Raw genomic sequence first — 18540 nt, forward strand, 5'->3', positions numbered from 1 at the left:
AATTGCACCTTTCTAGAAAATAAAATTAACACTTAAAAATGTAATGTTGTAATATTAATTACACAAAGTTTTCTTCCTAACATTAATTTGTTGCGGTTGATGAAAAAAAAATCCACAATGTTTTCTATGTACAAATTTTATATTTGTTTGATTATAAGAGTATAAATTACTTTAATTTTTTTTTCGTTAGGGTTTATTTTATTTTAAAAAAATGTAATTTTCTTTCTTTATAATTTAAAAAAAAAATTTTTTTTCTTTATAAAATATTTACAGTTCCTGAATAGTATACTGTATTTGGTATATTTTTGTTTGTTTGGGATATTTTTATCGATTTCGGTATGAATAACTGGAATATTAAAGTTTGTTCATAAAAACAGAGAGGCTTGGTAACAAACATATTGAATAAGAAAGAAAGTTATTCATTCTCTAGATAGAGTGAGGTTTACAAAAATCATTTTAAGACAATCGATGGTGAGAAAACAGCTACTGTATTTTTTGAACACGAATTTAGCGGCAGGTACAGTACTGTATTGGATAGAAAACAAGATAAGCATCTCTCGATAAGAAAACGGCATAGATGTGAAGGGGTTTTTTATTTTTTCCTTCTTCCTAAATGAAAAATTATAACTTAAATAATCTTATCGTATTTTTTCTACTTTTAAATTTATTATCGATAATAAATACTGTTTAATCTCTGTCTTTTAAATATGTTTAAATAAGGATCAAAATAAAGAATATTTTTAAAAATATGTTACGGTTAATGAAGTATTTAATTTAACCAAACAGAAATTTGTATGCCGTTTATTTAAAATGTAACGCTGAAAAAAATACGTTAAAATCAGCAAAAAGTAGCAATGTATTTTTTATTTATTTATAGTTTGATCGCATTTATGTGTATAGCTTGATGCTATATTGATTTCTTTCTCCTTTTTTTTTTTATCTTGTTTCCTTAATACGTAGGCCTGTATCTTTTCGTAATGATAAGCGTTATGAGAAGAGTAATTTGTTTGCTGTATTCTTATCGTTTTTCTAAAAGGATTAATGCTGAAAATAAAATAAAATATAATAAAAATAGATCCGAAAGCGAGGGAAAAAATCAGTTTTTAACTTGTTGAAGGAGTTATAAAAAATAGTTGTTACTTGCAAGTATGATGCTTATTTATTGTATATCGAGTTAAACCCTACTGCTTCTTCTATTCTCTCCTTTTTTTTTCTTTCTAGATGATGTGAAGTTTCGATTCTCTCATAAATTATTTTCCAACCTGTTATTTAAATTGTTGATTGATTTCGGTTATAGAGGAATGCCAAAATTGATCGATCCGACGAATTTCTCGACCGTTCGATGTCATCTAACTTATCATTTGTCTAACGGTTGAACGGTTGTTTTGGGTTTAATGATGCAAAAACCTCCTACATCATATTGTATCGAGATACAAATGCTGAAAAAAATGGGATAATTAGAAGAGGGAAGAAATTAACCGGAGTAAAAATTAATTATTATTATTATTATCTGGTTAGCTTATCAAAAAACAAATATAATATCGATTCGAAGAGCAGTAAATTTGATATATTTTTAACATCAGATAAGATTGTAGACTATACTTTGATTCATCAATTGCAAGTTGTGGCAATCTACGAAACAAGCTGGCCTAATTGCTTCGGTGCTCGGGCTAAACACCGAATTATATACTGAATTAAAATGAAGGATGGTAATCTCAATATTAGTTTTCATGTTTCTGTAACATGTTACTCTTTTATTGATTTCTGTGTGTGTGTGTGTAATGCTTAAATGTCAATATTTTGCAATTATTAATAACATATTTGACTTCCTAATTAACTTTCTACTCGTGTGGAAGTTGATAAAGACGTCTTAAACTAAATGCAATAATTAGAATAAAATAATTTAAAAAATAAACCGTTATTTATATTCAAGAAACGAGAATATTATTATTCAATACGTAAAAATACACCTTATCATTAGATTAGTAGGATGTTTCTAATTGATGATTTAACGTTTAAGTTTATAACTTTAATAAAAATTGATTTCTGGCGTTTAATTTTTGCATTATTTAATTAAAATAGAAATTTAATTTTTAACTTAAAACGTTTCTAAAACTATCTACATTAAAGGCCAAACTGTAGTGAAATGTCCTGATGAATTATTAAGAGAGTTTGTAATTTATTTTAAGAGTTTTGTTTTTATTGTCCTAAAATATTAATTTTTTTTTTAAATTCAGATTTATTAATACAATTTCGTTTAAAATTGCAACTTAAAATTATGATGCTAATAGCGAAAGAAAAATGACAGCCATTTGCCAGCTTTGATATTGGGTCAGGACATTCTCATACTTCCATATTTGATGCACATGCTTCTTTGATAAAGATCAGACCACTTTAGGCATTGCTAACAGCAATATAACTTCAAAGATAAATTATTTGCTTTTTATCTTTATAGGCTTGTTAGACCATCCAACAAGTTTCCTATTATAAACTGTATAAAAATCTTATACGATAACCTACATTTATATTAAAAAAGTATTGAAATTTATGTCTTTTCTCGATTTTTTTAAAGTGTAGGCTGTATTTTAAGAAAGAAATTTAAATATATTTTAGGCAATTTTATAAAAGTTTTGTATTTTATCAACTAAAGAGGAAAACTAAGTGAGTTTTGTAATTGGTGTGTTGGAAAATAAGCCACAATTGTGAAATAAATTGTGTCAAGACTTGAGCTATTGTAGACATAGTTTATGGGACTGGAAGTTGAAGTGTATAAATTTTGTATGCTTTAAAGGTTAGATAAAGTGATGATGAATTTTTGTTGTGTATTTATAATTAAACAAAATTTATAAAGTGTAAAGCCGGGTATACGCGTTATATCTGAATAGGAGTTTCTGAATATAGATTTTAAAGTCAAAAATTTTTGAATAATTAATTTTAAATCACAACGAATTAAAGATATTAACGGAATTGAAATGACAACCTAAAACTCTCATAAATATGCATCTTTCAACAGGATCTTTAATAAATTAAAACAGATTTAAATATTATTATACTTAAAGAATAATAAGGTTATTCATTTATTCTTATAAAATAATTAATGTAATGACAAATAATAAAATAATTAAGATTTCTGGTTAAAGTCAAAAGGCTGGTGTTGCATAATTTATGGACGGGTTTATTAGAATTATGTTTTACATTCATTTTATTAAAGACTTTTCAAGCAATATTTTAATTTAAAAAAAAATATATATATATATAGTTTTTAAAAATAATTTTGTTATCGTGTGGATTTAACTTATGATGAATGATAGCATTAAATTTTTCCTTATTAGAATTGAAATGTTTTGACATTTCTAGCACACTAACAGAATTCATAATTTATGAATACGTTACTTTAAAAAGCCTATATAAACACTGGAAATTAATTTTATTACATAAATNTCTCTCGCGTTAATCACAATTAAGGTTTAAAATCCAACATTTAAAATTAAAATAGAAAAAAATAAATGGAAGATAAATATTAATTATTAATCCCTTTGGGTATTAATGCAATGCTTTCTACTAAACTTTATTTTCTTAAGATCCTAAAGCAGAACTTCAAATGTTTGATCTTTTTTTTTTTTTGTGATGAAGCGATCCATCACATACCGTACCCCGTAGATCCATCATCTGATAATAAAGGGGATAAAACCATTTATATTTTATTTGTTGCTTCCAGTAAATTCGAGACTTTTCGAAATTCGAAGTGACATTAATAAATCGTTATTACTTTTCGTTACATCAAGCTGTTATATTGAGTTTCTTGTATCATTTACCAGATATTGTAATTTCGATATCGTTCTTGATTGATTACTTATTAAATCCAAGTTATGCTTCGTAGAATTTCACTTATTATATTTCCGTCATACTTAATCTAATCTGTTATTTATTGGTAGGATGAAGTTTCAAGTATTGCATTAATGGAAAATTTTTATTAAAAAAAACACACTATTCTATGTGGGTAATTTCGAGTATTTGCTTTATAGTCCGTGCTTACTCTATTATAAATTATACTTATGCTGTTTAAATCATTACCATTATCCTATACTGTAAAATGGCATTTTAAGTATGGACACTCTAAGCAAAAGCTACTCATTTAGAAATCTCAGATACACTTATACCTGAGCCAATATTTAGAATCTGGTACTAGATATATATCCTAAACTTTGTATTATATCAAGTATTAAGTGAAGACTTTACATTTTATAACTTTTATATAAAAGGCACCTCGCAAGTTATCTTCTTCTAGTACTTTACACAACCTAAAGCGTCACTAATGGTGTAAATTTAATGAATTTTTCTGTTATATAAGTTAATAATAATTATTATTATAATATACACATATATATATATTAGTTTCTATTTGCTTAATTAAATTTTATTCCCATAAACTTACATGTAAATATAATTTTTTCTTCATTATCTCTATTAAAGTTTTAGTATGTATGCAGGTATCACAGTTAGATAAATTAGTAAATATTTAGAGGAGTTCAGAAATAGGTATACAGTTGGAAAAACAGAAGAGAAACGTTTATTTTTATGCATAAATTAAATCATAATATAGAATAAAAAATTAATAGCAAACACCAAACAGCTGCATCTCTTAGATTCACTGTATACCTGCTTTTGTATCACCCTCTACGCCTGTAAAATTTAAGTTTTACAGATTAATGATTTAAAAAGCACGCTTTGTTTCCGAATTGTATCCGAATTTTTCACTTTATGTAAATTCTTTTTTATGTTTACATATATGTTAGCCTTTATATATATGTGTGTGTTTTGTTTTTATGATATATGTTATGTTTGCATTTGATAAAGGACTGCATTTCTTTTACCTCTACGTATTTTGTCCTGGATTGAATGTGGCAGAGGGAGGAGAAAACAAATCAAATGTCTAAAAAGAAAAACCATAAAAACAATTAAAATATATTTTAAAATAAACTGCGGATATAAAATTAGACACTCGAAAACATCAAAGAAATAATTAAGCTTCGAATTTTCAATTTTCATTTTGAATTCACGCAATAATGATTTTCAATTCGCTCGAGTAACTGTCAGATTTCTATTTTCTGTGATGTAATTATGGAGAAAACTACTAAACTTACAAAGTAAAAGGTGAATTTATAAAGTACTTAGTTTATTTTTAAAGAAGAAAATACTTAAAATTTAATGTAGCAATTTTACAAAGTCTGTTCTATTGATCTTGTCTATGACTTAAATCAAAATAACAGTAAATTTTTTAAAATGGCTGATACTAATCGCAATATTTTATAGCCTATTAAGATAAGAATAACTAGAATAATTATCATAATAAAGCGAAGAAGAAGGAAAAAAATAAAAAAATAAAAAGATTAATTTGAGCATCTAAAAAATTTTTTTTTAATAATCTTAATAGGTATTTTAGATTAAATTTTATGTGGATTACTGTATTGACATATATTAGTTACCTATTTAAATAACTGTATTAAAGTTTTAAATAAGTATAGTGCTTTAAACATATTTAACAATTAATAAATAATTAACAATATTGGTGACGTTTACGCACTGTTGATTTACTAATAAATCCTTAAAATATATAACTTTTCTTATATTCAGCAAATCTCTTGTAAGAGGAAAATTCAGACAGGAATTATAGATGCTGAATAGACATCTTGTGACATTCCAACAGTGTTTTGAGATAGATTGTTTTCAGAAGTATACACTATCCATATATAAAACGTTGCGTGCTACTGGATGCATTCGACAGTTCAATGTTGTCCAACTGTTTCATCCATTGTTCGCAATTTAGTAACATAAACATACTTTGTCCTTCAGTATTGACACGGATCGAATCTTGCAGCACCCAGATTTATATATCTACGAAAGTGATACGCTGTTTAAATTCTGTTTAAACGTTGTTACAAAATTACTTAAGTCTACTTATGCGAGTTTTATTATAAAGTAACGATTTATCTCGTATTAATAGACCAATAACAGAGGGAAAGTATGGCGATCGGTCAAAAAAAATGACCCTTCCTCATCCCCACTCATTTTAAAATAATTCGCAACAGATGGTGCCACCAAAATGCTAAATGTTGCCGGGAAAGTCAAGCAACTTGTGGACTTTTTTTTAAGAAAATAAGGTATAAAGAAGAAACTGTTCTACAGCTACTATAATAACAAATATTTAGATGTGATGAGCAGATTACATCTGTTTACTTTTTACATCTATATTATGGATTTTTCTGTCTAAATCATTTTGCTTTCAGGCAGAATAGAATTCAAAAGTAATTTATAATTTTGGATAAACGATATTTACACTCAAACAGAATAGGAAAATAACGTAATATAATCATTTACTTGTGTTTTTCGTTCTGATAAGAACGTAATGTAAAAATCTGTAAGCTTCTAACGACAGGATGTTACTTTATTTCTATTAAAAAAAAAATAAAATAAAATAAAAATTCTGGCTACCGTAGTCAACAGTTCTTTACTTGTTATTCCGTTCAAACAACCGTATACTTTTTAATTTTCTATAGAAATTGTTTTTATTTTTGTTTAAAGTCTAAAAATCGTTTTATGGTAATTAAACATTTCTTCTTAGTTTATCCTCTTGTTTTTTTCTTTATCTTATACAGCAAAATTTCTTTTTATTTTAAAAAAAACTATATTTATTTACTGTTTGTATCGATAATATAATTTAAAGAAGATTAAAGAAAAATATTATATTATATTATATATTTTTTTTATATTATTATTTTCCGTTTCGTTCACCGTACATTCCTTTGAGTATACACATAAGTATACAATAANGATTGATGCTATTAAATTTTGGTGATTAAAGGTCGACATATTTTTTTTATATTATTATTTTCCGTTTCGTTCACCGTACATTCCTTTGAGTATACACATAAGTATACTATAAATTTGAAAATGCTGAACTTGCAAATATCATCAGAGAAAGAAACTTCTAATACACTAAACGTTTCAATATTCTGTAAAGAAAATTGTTTGAGAATTTTTATTTTTTATTTTAGTTTTTTTTTGTATGTTTTGGATTTATATTCTTATAGAACAGTGATGACATTTTCATGACGGACTAGCTGAGCGAAAATTGTCTTTTAAATTCAACTTTATGTCTCGTAAAAAAATTGTTCTGTCGACGACTAAATTGTATCACAATAGACGATTTTCGTTTGACTACAAATCGCTTTTAACTTGTATTCAATAGGGGGAAGGAAAGAAAGAAAAAAAAGAGGCAAGAAAATATCGAATGTCACAAACAAACCATTTACTTTCAGAACTTACATTATTGCTTTTGTTAAAATATGTATGAATAAATATCGATGTAACTGTATTGTCAGACACTAGCCGACTTTATTTACAATATTTTTGATAAGAAAATCTATGAAAATAATCGCGAATATTTAAAAATTTACGTTATTAAATACATATATATAAAGTGCAGAAAAATAATTTAGCGATTTTCAAGTAGCTTTATCGTAATAAATTAAAGTAGAGACGGTTCTTTATACATAAAGCTCGAGGGCTTATATTGATCAATACTGTTTTTTTCAAGTAGAAAGTTTTTCCCCTTTTTTTCTTTTTTTTTTTTTTAAAGAACTGAGCAATATGGCTTTGCTACACTCGTAATTGGGTGGTAAAAATAGCTGATCCCGAGTAAACACTAACTTTTATCTAGTTGAGTTTAAATAAAAAAAAGAAAAAAAAAGGAAAGGTAAGCATTAAAATTACTTAGTTTATCCAATAATTATTTAAAATATGGCCTACATTTAGAGAGGGAACATTACGAATTGATATTACTTTCTCGGTTCTGTTATATATATAACAGAGGGAAAGTATGGCGATAAAATAAAAAATAACCCCCAAAATTTTTATATTTTTGGATTTACAAGGCCAGAGGACATTGAAATGCGAAAAAAATTGTGTTTTTTTTTGTATGTATGAATGTAGCTTATATGTGTGCGCGCGTGTGTGGGGGTGGCACGATTTTGTTCATTCTCTTTGAAGCTTAATAACTCCTGTACTTTTTGTCGAAAATTTCTGAAATTTCGTAGGGAGGTTTGTATATTAGGGGCACTGATGCAATTAAATTTTGGTGGTTAAAGGTCGACGGGGTGGGAAGATATAAGGGAGTCACTGATCATATCTTGAGTAGGGTCGAAATTAATGACGATTTTACTCGTTATTAGCATTTACAATTTTTTTTATAAAACCCATTCCTACTCTCAAAATAAGCTTTTTCCCCTCATTATATAATAATTAAAAAAATATCGCCATCAAAATTTTAAATGTTGCCGGGAAAGTCAAGCAACTCGTTGTTGGAATATTTTTAAACACGATATAAAATAGAATTTCTCTTATTTATTTAATATCGAATTTTATAAGCCGAAAATGGGAAGTTTTCCCGTCTTTTATAGTACTTCTACTTCACATTTTTGTATCTAGTTCTTTTATTCTTTTTTTTTAGATCGAATTACGATCGTAAGTAGGATAAAAACGGTTAAAAGACATTCCTTATACAAATAGCTGAAGGTATTCGCTTTTCAAACAACGTATATAAAAGAGTGAATAGAAAGATAAGTAAAATTGATATGGAGAAAAATAAGACTGATATATGAGTAATATCTCGGTTATTTTCTGCCATTGATAGACGTTTCTGAATGTAGGTTTTTAGGTGGATAAACAATGCCAATGGTTCGTGAGATTTTCTTTGAAAGATTAGAGGTCATTATTAAATTTTTTTTTCTGGTTACGCTTCACTTTAGTGATATGGCACGTGAATGATTTTCCTTCCAGCCTATCTCACAAGTTATTTCTATAAAAAAAAATACAGAAAAAGACAAATCATTCAATGCCCATAGCTCGAATCTCGATAAAAACTTTCACACGTTTTATACCCTTGCAAAACGTATTTAATACGAGCGATTTTGAATTTTTAATTTAATTTTTTTTCCTTCTGTGTTAGAATATTTGCCTTTAAGCATTAAAATGGAATAATGAAAACGTCTGTAATTGAAATATATTGTATGCATGATATTAAAGTTAAAATTTTCTTCGAGGGGATGACAATATCTTTAAAAATAAGATAGAAAAATATCATAGTTTGGAAGTAACGTTAGGCTATATTATGTATCCAAGCTGAACGAGAAGGAGCATGAGACTTTTTTACATTCTACCAACAGCATCGCATCAATTGCATACGAGAAACATATATCTTCTCATTCTCGATTTGTATTCCGTTTCCATACTTACTTTCACATATTTTTCTCTTGTAGAAGAAAGAATGTGTTAAGTAACGTTACCGTGTATACACGTCTAGCCAAATTTTGGGTCTATTGTGAAAGTAGACATTTTAATATAAAATGATAAAAGGAGGTTTACAAAATTGTTTAGGAAAAAATAATTTAGAAATATAATTTGAATCCCTTCTCTTTATCTTTCAGTTTATTTGTTTTTTTTACTTTTCTGGCTGTCACATATAACAGAGGTCAAATGGCGATCGATCAAAAAAATGACTCCCCAATATTTTTACATTTTTGGACTTAGGACACATTGAAATGTCGAGAATTCTGGCTTTTTTCTATATGTATGGATGATAGTGTGTGTTGGGGGCACGATTTCGTTCACCCACTTTGTAACTTAATAACTCATTCGCATTTTCTCGAAAATTTCTGAAATTTTGCAGGGGGGTTTGTGTATTAGGGAGATTGATGCTATTAAATTTTGGTGATTAAAGGTCGACTGGGTGGGAAGATATAGGGGAGTCACTTATCATATCTCGAGTGAGGTTGGACTTGATGAAGATTTTATTCGTTATTAGCTTTACAATTTTTTTTTAAAATAAAACTTATTTCTACCGTGAAAATTAATCTTTTGCCATTTTATAATAAATAATAACATAAAAAGATTTTAAAAATAAAATGTTATAACAGATGGTACCATAACTTTCTTTGCCGGGAAAGTTATGCAACTCGTTACTGAATTTTTCTATAATTATAAAAGTAGATAATTTTCTTCTCTTCTTGAAACCATTTTTTATTTTCAAATTTCTAAAGATATAATCAATAAATTTTCATCTTAAAAATTTTATATCGTTTCTTATGAACTAACTTAATGTAATTGCATTATTTTTTCATGTCATTCTTTCATAATTTTATTCCATTCTTCCTTTAGGTTACACCATAGACACTAATGTAACCTTTATACATTTGAAAAGAAACACTATCAATCTGTTTGCTCCAAATACAAACTTATATGCTGCAATTCCACAATTTATGTACATTTTTTTTTTCAGTTTGATGTTGCTTCGTAGAACAGATATATGGACCAACGATTCTTATTTACTTTTTCCAAATCACTTTATTTTTTTATACATCACATCATATAGATATATATCATTAATCTAAATTTAAATTCATTGTTTCCAGAGAAAAAAAGATTCCGTTCCGCATACAAATTTTATGAGTTTTCCCACAGAGATTCTGGAAACAAAGTTAAATTTTTTTTACATTAACAATTTATTGCTAATGTATTATATATTAGATAGTTTTCCCCCTTTTTCTTATCAGGCTGGCCATTAACTTTACAATTTTTATGTTAACGTTGGTTCTTGTGACAAGAATGGCAAACAAATATCAAAAGAATTTCCTTCTTTATAATGTAAATTAAAAAAAAAGAAAATAATAATAATAATAATAATAATGTTTTCAGGCGATTAAAAATATTACTCTCTATAGCGACATTATAAGAATTTTACTTGGATTGGAAATTTAAAAACATAAAACTTTCTCGAAATATTTAAAAATTTAAAAGAAATATTATCGAGGGAAATACGGGTGTTATAGAGGAGAATTTCTTAGTTATTTAATGTTAATAATTGGATATTTTAGAAACATTTAAACGTACAAATTAATAAAATATTAACATTGTAAAATTTAAATTTCTTATCTAAAATTTGAACAAATTCAAATTTATATTTGTGAAGTTCTGTGAAGAGTAAACATTATTCTTTCGTTTGCTTAATGATAATGCTGGTTACTTATTTATCATACATTTAAATAAATCAAACGTTGGTCTAATAATAAACGTGTTCGAAATGGTTTTAATTGAGATAAATTACTATCTCATTAATATTTTTAAAATTTAAATATTCTATGTCTACACATAGATCCAAATATATAGGCCTATATATATATATTTTAAGTATAATTTACATCGTTCTAAATAAATTAGAATTAGAATTTTGCTCCAAACGAAGACTTGGAGACATTTTCCTAAGTAGAATCAATTTATATAAGAATGTTTTATAGGATTTTGAATCTTTTTTTTTATCGATTAGGATACTTCAAATATTTTACCTTTTCTATATTTTAGGAAAAATATTTCCTCAAAAATTCCCCTGTATGAAGAAAAATGTCTGAAGTCAACACTGTACATGGGGCCCCCTCGATTCAAATTTGCCTGGGCCCCATGAAGCTATCACGCGCCACTGCCCAATAATCATAACATGCAAAAAAACCTTCAATATATCGTTCTTATAAAGCGACAATGTATACTTATGAATATCCTTTCTTATAAATATTGAGTAGAAAATTTTGCATTACTTAATATACTTTTTGCAATGCAAACAACATTGTAATCACATACTTGTATATTTTATTATATGTAGAGCCTAATTATTATCGTTTAAAGTTCTTCAATTTAGCACCACACTCGATTTAGTGCCGCTAAATCTACCTTTAAATCGCTACGATTAAAATAACATAGCACAAATATGTTACGTATACATAACAAAGGCTATATATACGTGCGTAATGTGTACACGTATATAAAATTTATATATTTATAAGTACAGTATGTGTTCTTATAATGTTAAGCTTTCGAAATCTCCATTAAATTTCAGTGTGAAAGTAAAAGATTTGTTTGGAGGAAGTTTATAAAAATAACAGAAACAAATGAGACTCTTGAAATTATTATATTCATAGTAGAGATTTATTTTAACACTATGAAAAAAGTTCTTGTATAAATATTAATATTTAGTGACAACATTTGGGGATTTTATGATTAACTTTAACGAGTATGCATTTTCTGGTGTTAATTTTTATTTCTTGTATGAGATTTTTACATTACAATTTAATACTCGTTGAGTTAGATCATATGTTACAATTGTTTTATATTATTAAATATATAAATGTTTTATTTATAAATATTTCGTAAACGTAAACATTACACTGAATAAATTTGTATAAAGTTTATTTGCTTTACACAAAATGAATATTAATATTAATTTAAAACATTTTAATATTAATAAATAATTATCGAGTCGGGTTTTTGTTTTAATATATTATTAACAAACATATAAAGATATGCAATAGGTTTTCACGAGAATTAATTTATTTAAGAATATATTAATTTTTAAATAAGCGAACGAAATTAATTATAAAGATCGCACTACCCGAAATAAATAGAGGGGAAAAAATTAAGTATTGTACGTATAAAATTTTAAATAATAATTAAATTGCGTGAAGACGAATTCAACAATATTTCATAAAAGTTTCTAGTTGATTAATCAATCGATTTTCTTAATTAAAAAGCCAACGAATGCCAAAAATTGGAATACAATTGAGAGATGGCTTTTATAATTTTGTAATTTGTTGTAGGTAAATAATATGAAAGATTGTAAAAAAAATTACCGCTTCGTGGAAGACGTCGAAACATTTCCACTCTTTATATCGTGATTGTATCTTTTTAATGGTGTTTTTTTCATCGACGACAAGGCCGGAATGGTGTAGAATGACGATGCTAAGCTAAAAGACAACTTAGAATGACGATGCTAAGCTCCCATTCATTTCGTAGAGAAGATAACAACACAAGACGAGCGCCAATAGTTACAAAGACACTAAGGGTGAAGGCGAGTCACGATGGACAACTGCTATCTCAATTCAAAGGAGACAAACGCTACGATGACTCTTCTCTTAATTCTATATACATTGAAGACTTATCTTTTTTAATTTACTCTATTAATTTACATAAAAATCGATGACGTAATAAGTAGTCTCTCGTTTTTTTTTATAGTCTCTTTGAAAGGACATGTCATCGAGTAATACATTTAGTTAATGAAGTAATCGAACTGAATTAGGAATAAATTTTAGAAATTTTAAAGGTTAATGAGAGAAATTAGAAAACGAAATCGAATTTTTTTTAGTTTATAGTGTTTAATTTCGGTTTTAAATATTATAATTTTAAATATTGACTTGTTACTTACACGGCTCTGTTTTATATATACTGTATATATATATATGAGAATTGTAAAAATATTCGGGAGTTTTTTCTGTGTATAGGGATGTTAGTGTGTGTGGGGGGGACACGAATTTATTCATCCACTTTGAAGATTAATAACTCCTGTGTTTTTTGTCGAAATTTTCTGAAATTTTGCAGGGAGGTTTGTGTATTAATGAGATTGATGCTATTAAATTTTGGTGGTTAAAGGTCGAAGGGGTGGGAAGATATAGGGGAGTCACTTAACATATGTCGAGTGAGGTTGGACTTGAAGATTTTATTCATTATTAGCATTTACAAATTATTTTCTATAAATCTCATCTCTAATTTCAAAATTAAGCTTTTTGCCATTTTATAATATATATATATACAGCTCTTTAACAATATATATTGGTAAAGAGAGAAAATTGGTGTGAATTATATTTTATAAAACAAAATTCAATTCAATCGGTTCTTATTTCCTTATCTAAACATATAATTTACAATTTCTACTTAAAAAGTCTCTCTCTTCTAATGAAATTCTTTCTCTTTTGATCCTTCAAAAGATTTCGAAGAAAGATTAGACGAGAGACACTTTCTTTTTAATGTTACTCCTAGAGACTGAAGATCTGTTTGGTTCCTGCAATGGAAGTACCAAGTTTGGCTTGGGATCAGGAGGGATCAGTTACTCAAATTTTGGTAAATAACATTCGACTGAATTTATTACGCCAGGTACAATTGACTATAAGACCAATCTCAGTTTTGTCGCTTATAATAAGTCAAATAATATGGATGAGGAAGAGATGTACAGTACATCTCGTCGCGAACTGCCTATATACGTCCTTCATAACGAAAGAAAATCTTTTCTTCTTCGATATGGATGGTCGGAAATGTATAATATATGTAATTTCCATCTGGAATTTTTGAAATTTCACTTTCTGGAACTCGCAGTATAAAAGTTATTTAAGCTACATAAGAGGAATATAACAAGAATAGAAAGTGAAATGATGCTTCTCCTAAGAGATATTCAGTGTTTTTATTTATGATTAAAGGTCCCTTGTACACAACCTTGTTTATTTTATGATTATTTAGATATATTTTCCGATCATATAATGTATTTTTTAAGTAAATAAACACTGAAAAAAGGGGAAAAATTCGAAGTTTAAACGAAGTTCACTCGAGTTAATCCCGAACTGAAACTTCCTTCTTCTCCTACTCTTTTTTAAAAGATAAATATTTGCCAAATTATGGAAATAATTACACACGAAATGATTATCTCATTACATTCTGTCACAAATAAAATTTTTCTTATTTCATTATTATCATTATCTCTCTAATTACAATTATAATTACAAACAGATTTAATATTTAAATAACATTTTATTTAAAATAAACATAGATTATCTCTCAAGTCCAAAATAATATTGAATAACAGACATTACTTTAACGCTTTAAAGATTTATATTTTGATTAATTTTCATTCAATTGACGTTCCGTAATGATTCTTACTATGAAATAATAATAATACATTTTAATATTAATAAATAATTATCGAGTCGGGTTTTTGTTTTAATATATTATTAACAAACATATAAAGATATGCAATAGGTTTTCACGAGAATTAATTTATTTAAGAATATATTAATTTTTAAATAAGCGAACGAAATTAATTATAAAGATCGCACTACCCGAAATAAATAGAGGGGAAAAAATTAAGTATTGTACGTATAAAATTTTAAATAATAATTAAATTGCGTGAAGACGAATTCAACAATATTTCATAAAAGTTTCTAGTTGATTAATCAATCGATTTTCTTAATTAAAAAGCCAACGAATGCCAAAAATTGGAATACAATTGAGAGATGGCTTTTATAATTTTGTAATTTGTTGTAGGTAAATAATATGAAAGATTGTAAAAAAAATTACCGCTTCGTGGAAGACGTCGAAACATTTCCACTCTTTATATCGTGATTGTATCTTTTTAATGGTGTTTTTTTCATCGACGACAAGGCCGGAATGGTGTAGAATGACGATGCTAAGCTAAAAGACAACTTAGAATGACGATGCTAAGCTCCCATTCATTTCGTAGAGAAGATAACAACACAAGACGAGCGCCAATAGTTACAAAGACACTAAGGGTGAAGGCGAGTCACGATGGACAACTGCTATCTCAATTCAAAGGAGACAAACGCTACGATGACTCTTCTCTTAATTCTATATACATTGAAGACTTATCTTTTTTAATTTACTCTATTAATTTACATAAAAATCGATGACGTAATAAGTAGTCTCTCGTTTTTTTTTATAGTCTCTTTGAAAGGACATGTCATCGAGTAATACATTTAGTTAATGAAGTAATCGNCACTAGTGAAAAATAATGCCACATAATACTTTCAATTACACTATAACATTTACGGGAGCGCCAAAAATTCCAGTTGCGGATATTTCAAGAATTATTTAGAAAAACGGGAGAGAAAAATGCAATTGTTTACGGTAAAAGTAGTTTCTTTTCAACGCAAAGTTACGCCAAGTTAAATTACTTCCCGTGACCTGAACCAATTTAAATACTGTAGATGGATTTAAAAGGGTATTGCCATCATCCAAACGCAGAATATTGCATCAAATAAATTGAATTATATTTATATATATATAAAACAAATACATTTTCTAATTATTAAATGCATCAGATATATTTAAAATTAAAGTTCTGTTTTTAAATTAAACAGGCGAACAATTAATCTCCGGTTTCTCTATAAGAATGGCTTTCCCGAAAACTATTATTATATAGAACTTAAATGGATATCTATAAGATAAATTATATAATTTGAATCGTAATTTTTCGTCTGGTATGTTCGACAATAGCGTATCTTACAATAAAACATTAAAATTTGATAATATTCATTAAAACACTTGTAACATTGTCGACTGTTTATTAACAATATCACAAATGTAAATACCGTAGATAAAGAATATTTACATTTGTATAAGCTGTGTAATATAAGTAAATAAAGTATTAATAGCAAGTTTTAACACGAAATAAAAGTAATTTTTAATCAATAAATTAATCTATTTAACTGTGTAAACTTACCAAACCCGAAAAAAAATATTCGTTACCGTACGTGTCCGGTTTAGACAGGTTTTACCGTATAATTAAAGGGTAAATATAATGAAAATAATAATAATAAACATAAATAAATATATTTTTAAAAGTAATTACAAAAAGTTGACGATTACAAATCTAAAATCAATATTAAAAAAAAATAAATAAATTTTTTCTTCAATTATTTGTAAAAGCGAACTTGAAAAAAATATGAAAAAGTTTTTCGATATTTCTGATTATAAATATCTTATAAATATTTCTATTTTTAAATTGGAAAAATCCTCCGATTTATTCTTGTGCCGTGTACACAAAATTTTATATTTTCTTCTAATGGAATGGCAAAAAAAAATTATAATAAAAAAAAATAAGAAATAACCCGAGAATATTCTCAAATACTGAAGTTTGGAAGTCTATTTTAGATCGAAATATTTATAATCAATAGATAGGCTCTATGTATAATCGATGATATAGAAAACTTCGTATATCTGAGAATCATTTGAGAAATGTATTCGATCGATTAGTACCTAATAAAATATCTATTTCTGTTGTAATTCAGCTCTAATTCGGGTTTTTAAACACAGAAATCGAATGTACACGTCGTCACAATGCCGGGATGTAATTTTTAAACATATTTTAATTAAAAAAAAAATCACCTGATTTCCGGACCGGATGGGAAATTCGTATATAGTTAACCTGGTTCCTAAGCTTTCCTAATCATAGACGGATGGACGATAGTGGGAATGTATACGCCTGTACATTCCTAATGTCTCCCGTCTGTTTGTATGTCCGTCCCACCTTCGTTAATCTCGAGAACGTAGTTTGATAGATGAAAAATAAAACCAGATATGGAAAGCTTACGGGCCGGAAGTCCCGATTAACTATATACGAACTTCCGGTTGGACCGGAAGACACGCGATTTTTGTATTTACAAAAATTCATTCAGATTAATGGAGAAATCTTTGTTCAGATTCTTAATTATTCTTACTTTAATGATTATTTCCAACTCCAAACAACCATTAGAATGATTAAAGATTATTTCCGACGTAAAAAAAAAATAGTCTAAAACAAATTCAACATCGATTATATTACACAAAAATTAACAATTAAAACCAGTTTCAATGTGATAAAATTGTCGTAATAAAAAGAAATTTTCCTGACAAATTTAAATCGTTAAAGGTAAAAAAAAAAAGAAAAAAATATAATATATAAAAATCTAATTTATAAGAAATTAGTCAAGTCGAATTTCAAATTACGTTTTTAACGGATTTAATTTTAACGATAAATTTTCATCTAGAACTAAAAACAAAATTTCCGTTTCTTATCAGTTCAACGATTTATCTTATGACAATTATAGGAGACAAAATGAGAAGAGAAAATCTCGATTTTTTTTTCTTTTTTTTAATGATATATGATGCCATTATAAATTTTCTAATAGTTAATTTAAATAAAGATAAATAAATGTTGGAAAGGTATACCGGAAAGGTAAACTTATACAGGTATACCCGAACATGTGAATGGAAAAAAACCTGACATTTCTGTCATCCACACGTTCAGGTATACAAGACAGGTGTAAGTACTGTACTGTACCTGTCAGGTATACCGGTACACGTATAACAGGCTTAATATATCTTATTTTAAGAAAATGAAAGCATCGACGAAACGAGTAAGGAAATATCAAGAAAAACTGTTTAAACCATAGAATAAATTAAGATTTCTTTACTAAAAATAAGAAGGAATATGTATATTCTCAATTAAATTTAATAGAGTTTTCTTCTTGTTATCGCATATCATTAATGTTTATTTTTACATTCTAGAGTTTTATCAAATTTTATAAAAGATATGCCATAAAGGAAGCTATATTTTTCTTCCTCATTTTTGTTAGTCTCATCATCAGAATTTTAAAGAAATTCTAGGAAAATTGTCCCAGGAAATTAAAAAAACTAGCGATAAGGCTAGTGAAGTAATCGTCGTGTTTAAATAATTATACGATCATATTTGTGTTTAATCAATTATAATTACGAACACGCAAAAAAAGTCTTATAATTAACGAGTAAAATTTTAAAAGGCCTCCTCTTTCATCAAATAATGATTAATTTAAAAGCGAGAGGCCCTAAACTGTAGCTAGTTTAGCTTATAAGTGG

This window comes from Centruroides sculpturatus, unplaced genomic scaffold (genome assembly GCF_000671375.1).
Source record: "Centruroides sculpturatus isolate CEXI.00-Female unplaced genomic scaffold, Cexi_2.0 scaffold307, whole genome shotgun sequence".
In the NCBI taxonomy this organism is placed as follows: domain Eukaryota; kingdom Metazoa; phylum Arthropoda; class Arachnida; order Scorpiones; family Buthidae; genus Centruroides; species Centruroides sculpturatus.